Source organism: Danio rerio, chromosome 12 (genome assembly GCF_052040795.2).
Source record: "Danio rerio strain M-AB ecotype USA chromosome 12, GRCz13ab, whole genome shotgun sequence".
In the NCBI taxonomy this organism is placed as follows: Eukaryota; Metazoa; Chordata; class Actinopteri; order Cypriniformes; family Danionidae; genus Danio; species Danio rerio.
The window spans coordinates 43,666,502-43,672,108 of record NC_141032.1 but is presented as its reverse complement, the minus strand read 5'-3'; the positions used below and the strand labels follow the sequence as shown (position 1 = coordinate 43,672,108).

The following is a 5,607-nucleotide window of genomic DNA, read 5'->3' as shown; positions in this document are numbered from 1 at the left end:
AATGTCATTGGCTCGGGGCATTCGTTTTGAGATATTTTTCCACGCTGAATTATTCAAATTATAATCCTGGCCCTTTGAACAAATATGCAGAGGGGAATGTACACGGCTCGATAAAATATTCATGGCTGCTGAAGGAAGTGGGGGAACCGCGTTGGTTTCTCTGAGGTTTTAATATGCAAACTGCTGGACAGTGTTCAGGAATGTAAGTCATCTGATGCGCTTGTTTATCACGCTGTGCATGAAACAAAATGACTTACATTGCTCTCTGCTGATGTGTGACCTCTGGAAGTGCACACCAGTCAGTGTTTATTGGAGCAGACAGTCTATTGGCATTATGCAAATACTCGGCAAACAAACACAGACGCAGCGCTTCACCGGGGCATTATCGCTTTGTAAATTGCTCGCGTTAAGAAAAAGCGTCATTTCTCCCCAACATATCACTCTGTTAAAAGAAGTACTTCAAACACAATACATTATTTAGCGAGTGTTAAATAATACAGCCGTGCCTGCCCACTCTTCAAACATATTTCCTCTTTCCTCTCAACATCCCCTGAGGATCTGAGCCGGTAATATTCACAAATGTTAAAATAAACCGCTGAATCCCTCTTCACTGTGAGAGTTTTGAAACAAACCAAGAGTCCTTCAGAGAAAAGTAAATGTGTGAGGAAAAGGGAAAGTTCAAACCGGTCTGCAGATTCTTTGACGCCATTACGATGAGAAACAAGAAGCGCCATTTTTTATAAAAAAAGTTTTATAAGTTTACTAGATGGTTAGGAGCTCATTAGTGAAGCCTGCTTAAGCAAACTTCACAGAAACCTACAAATGGGACATTCTACCAGAAACTAGTGCTGTCAATCGATGAAAAAAATTAACTAATTAATCACTTTTTTTATTTTATTAATCATGATTAATCACATTTAAAAGACTGAAACTTATAATTTTGGCTATTCAAATGTAAAATTATTGTAAATGCAGAACAAACAAACTATTTAAATTCAAAATATAATTGTTTATTAGAATTTTTGTTTAACTTGTAACAGATTTCTTCAAGTAAACAACATATCCACATTAAACCATCAAGATCTTGGCTTGACAGATATATTGATTACAGAAATTAAAACACAGGCATGTTAATGCTATTTGAGTTTCAAAACAAGCAATGCCAATAAAGAAAACATTATTTTCATGTTGAAATCTAAGTGGACTACAAAAAATAAAAAAGTAGCCAAAATACAGGCATTGCAGATATGGAAAATGGAAGATTATAATAATAAAGTATTAAATACAAACAATTGCACTCATTGAAAAGTTATATTGCTGATAGTTGAGAACTTTAATTATAAAGTAGAAACAATTTTGCTTAGTCCTCCTTTACATTCAGCCAGTTGTAAGACAGTCAAGTCTGTTGACATTATCGGGGGACAATGTGGAACTTTTCTTTTGAATAATGTGAGCTGAGAGTGAGTCTCACAAGCAGAATCACTGAATCAGCATATGCGTTTCAGGGCCTAATTTTGTTGCCACTGGTGTTGCGACAAGGATATTAGAAGCATTAAGCTGTACATCAAAGACATCCACAGGTATGTGTTGAGTCACACTAAAGACTAATTCTTAAAGGGACATTGGAGTCCGCTACTGTCTACCGGAGGTCACATTTCAGTCATGGACGCATGCTTTGAGAGCCTTTCTGAATAAATGAACGGAAAAAGGAAATAAAGGAAATACGCGGTTTTCCATGTAGGCAAAGTGAGATACTAAAATATTATTGGCTTAACTGGGATTGTGTGAGTTAAAAGAACCAAACTGAAGACAGCGTTCCAGCACGTAACACACATTTTCAAAGCAGAATATCTGACTTCAGCATTGTTTTTTTAGATAAACAAGAATGTTCACTTTGCATGTTTCTTAGACATCTGCAAACATATTATGGAGTTTTATATTTTAGAAGAGCCAAAACTTACAACATTTAAGGGAGCTTTTCCTTAAAACAAGCAAAATAATCTGCCAGTGTGGTAAGCATATTTTACTAACCCAAATGGGAGAATAATTTTCTTTTTACAATGAAAAACTCACTGAATTTTAACTCTATTTCTGAAACGAGACACTATTTTTTAGCTTGTCTTGAAAATGCTTCTTGATTTAAGTTTTTTTTTCAGATCTTCAGCTCTTAGTAAGTAAAACATTTTTTGCATGCTGAGGGAAACCATGATGAGTAAACAGCCATGTCCAGTTCCCTTAAAAGAGTGTTTCAGTCTACACTTGCTCCCTACACTGACTGTAGTGCCCTCTAAACTGAACGTCTTCCTTTACTATCTCAACCTCCATGGTGAACACGCAGCATCTCTAATCTTTTCTCCCAGTGTACTAGTTTTATGTTTCTGTGTGTGTGTGTGTGTGTGTTTGTGCGAGACTCTAAAAAAATGACTTTAATAACTTCCTCCCTTTTCCTGTTTGAAACAGAAATCAAACTTAAAAGGTAACATTTCTGCTGAAAGGTAGAAGCAATGCTTGAAGAGAACTCGCCCTTTTAAGGCCAACAGATCTAATCCTGATTTTCACGGCTGCTCAGCATGACTCCTGCTGTCCTGAATGCAGAGCTCATGCCTCCCGAATACCAAACGCACAAACATCGCCTTTCGTGACATTCAGCTGAACGCTGAAAAAAAGAGAATAAGGTTAGAAACAGGCAATTTTTAATATGATTGTTGCTTAAAGGAACCGTTCACTCAAAGAGAGCCTGTCATTGTGTGCTTTTGTTGGTTAATAAAAAAGAGACATGCAGAATCTGCACACTGGAACTTTAATACACAGTACAAAATATCTGTAAATTAGAGGTTTTTGGTATTTTGTGGTTCATGTTTTTAATATTCCCTGTTTATGAATTGCATTATGGCACCTTGAATTTTATTCCAACAACTTTTAACCTTTGATAAAGTTAAGCATTTTTAATAGTTTAAAGTAATATATTGTCAAATACATAATTATTATTTCACACAAAGATCACCAATATTTTTGCTTCCTCACTAAATATCCAGTATCACTTTATTTTGATGGTCACTTTAATGCATTTTGTTGAATTTAAGTTACATTGCATCTACATGCCAACTAATTCTCCTTGGATTATAAGTAGACTGTTAGGTTGGGGTTAGGGTTAGTGTAAGTTGACATGTACAGTTAAAGTCAGAATTATTAGCCCCCCTGTTTATTTTTTTCCCCCTAATTTCTGTTTAACGAAGAGAAGGTTATTTTTTCAACCCATTTCTAAACATAATAGTTTTAATAACTAATTTCTAACTGGTTAATTTATCTTTGCCATGATGACAGTAAATAATATTTGACAAGATATTTTTCAAGACATTTCTATACAGCTTAAAGTGACATTTAAAGGCTTAACTAGATTAATTAGGGTTAACTAGACAGGTTAGGGTAATTAGGCAAGTTATTGTATAACGATGGTTTGTTCTTGACTATTGAAAAAATATAGCTTAACTGGGCTAATACATTTCACCTTAAAATTTTAATTAAAACAATTTAACTGCTTTTATTCTAGCTAAAATAAAAATATGACTTTTTTCAGAAGAAAATATTATATCAGACACACAGGGAAATTTCCTTGCTCTGTTAAACATTATTTGGGGAAAAAAAATCAAAGGGGAGCTAATAATTCTGACTTCAACTGTACTTGCAAAGTTTCTTATAGTCAGTAAATGTCTGTTGAATGAGCAAAATCAACAGATATTAAGCAGACAGTCTACTAATACTCAAATGAGAAGTAATTGGCATGTAGTTGCAATGCAACTTTTAGTCAACAACATGTGCAAAGAGGACCATCAAAATAAAGTGTTAACAAATATTCTCCTATATTTAAATAAATATAGCAGGTTTGGGGTTTTTGACACTGTTATTGATGTTTTTTTCTGTATGCAAAACACCTCCGCCCCCAAGTCAGATTTCTGCTTGATCTGTAACATTTCTGCATTCTTTTACAAAATACTGCTTACTAAGACAAACACCATACAGACAACTGTATAACACCATATGCAATAGGAAAGAAATAGTTATCCATATTTTTTTTATCCATCATCTTGCTGTCAAAAGGGTAAAATCATCATTCACCATTCTTTTACCTTCGGCTTAGTTCGTTATTTATCAGGGGTTGCCACAGCGAAATGAACCGCTGACTATTGCAGCATTTGTTTTACCCAGCGGATGTCCTTCCAGCTAAACTAACTGAACTTCAACTCTGAAAACTGGACTGACACAGTTTCAGTTTACTAGAACTATTATGTTAAGCAGCTGTAACACAATCTAGATTGTAAAAGCACTAGAAATAAAGATGAATTGAATTTATTTAAAAAAATGCATTTCCATTAATGACCCATGAACATAACAAAGGGTATAACAGCAATATAGCAAGATATTTAAATGAATGTCCTTTCTCAGACGTGTCCAACACAAAACACCCTGTTGTCTTTACAAATAAAGCCATTGATATCTCTAGTCAGGCTTGTGGATGAACAAGGTCTCATTTTTCTTTACACAAAAATTACCATTTTGCTGAGTACAGAAGTTTCTGCTGTCGAGCGGCTTGAGCTCTGGCAACCGGCGTACAGTAATAACAGCTGTTGAAATCCAACCCCAATTCAGCTCTACAAACTTTCACACGCTCATGTTAACAAGAAACCTCAAAGGTGATTACCAAACACAAAATAAAAAAAGTCTATGTTTCTTAGCGGAAAATGATAAAGAGAACAAACCAGGGACAGAAAGCAGAACTCAGCAGAGCAGAACGTACAACCTGTCAGGATCTCTCTCTCTCACTCACACACACGCATGCACGCACGCACGCACACACGCACGCACACACACACACACACCCACGCACGCACGCACGCACGCACGCACGCACGCACACACACACACACACACACACACACACACACACACACACACACACACACACACACACACACACACACACACATAGTGGCTTATGCAAAGATAAACAGATACAATACTGTATAATGTAAACACCTGCCAAAATGTTCTGCAGCAACTGTATAAAAACACTTGTATTCTTTCTAAACATACTTGACGGCAGGTTTGCACACTTATTAGACAAAAACTTGGGCAAACTTGACTGAATTTGTGCTGTATTGTAAAATTAAACTCTTATTAATACTTGCAAATGTAAACGTAAGACAAATATAAACATAAACTTATAAAAATCATCATAATAATAATAAACATGATGATAATGATGATAAAATTAACAAAAAATTATGATGATAATAATAATAATAATACCAATAATAATACTAATAATAATATCAATACTTATACTACTACTACTACTACTAATAATAAAAATACTAACAACAACAACAAAACAACAATAACATAATAATAATAATAACAAAAATAGCAACAATAATAACAACAACAATTTAAATAATAATACCAAAAATAAAAATAAAAACAACAACAACAATAATAACAATAATAATAATATTAATAATTACAATAACATGATAATATAAAATAACAATAAAAATAATACAAAAAGAACAACTATATTAATAATAACTAGAATTGTACATTTCCTAA

General features: G+C 34.1%; 1 long non-coding RNA gene across 1 annotated transcript; it reads right to left on the bottom strand.

Moving 5' to 3' along the window:
- Nucleotides 1–988: 988 nt before the first annotated feature.
- On the bottom strand, nt 989–4,839 carry LOC141376867 (uncharacterized). The gene is made up of 3 exons (XR_015504573.1): nt 4,758–4,839; nt 4,551–4,656; nt 989–2,656 (listed from the first exon to the last, which is right to left on the bottom strand). It is a non-coding gene; the product is annotated as an uncharacterized LOC141376867 (long non-coding RNA).
- Between the last annotated feature and the right edge of the window lie 768 nt (nt 4,840–5,607).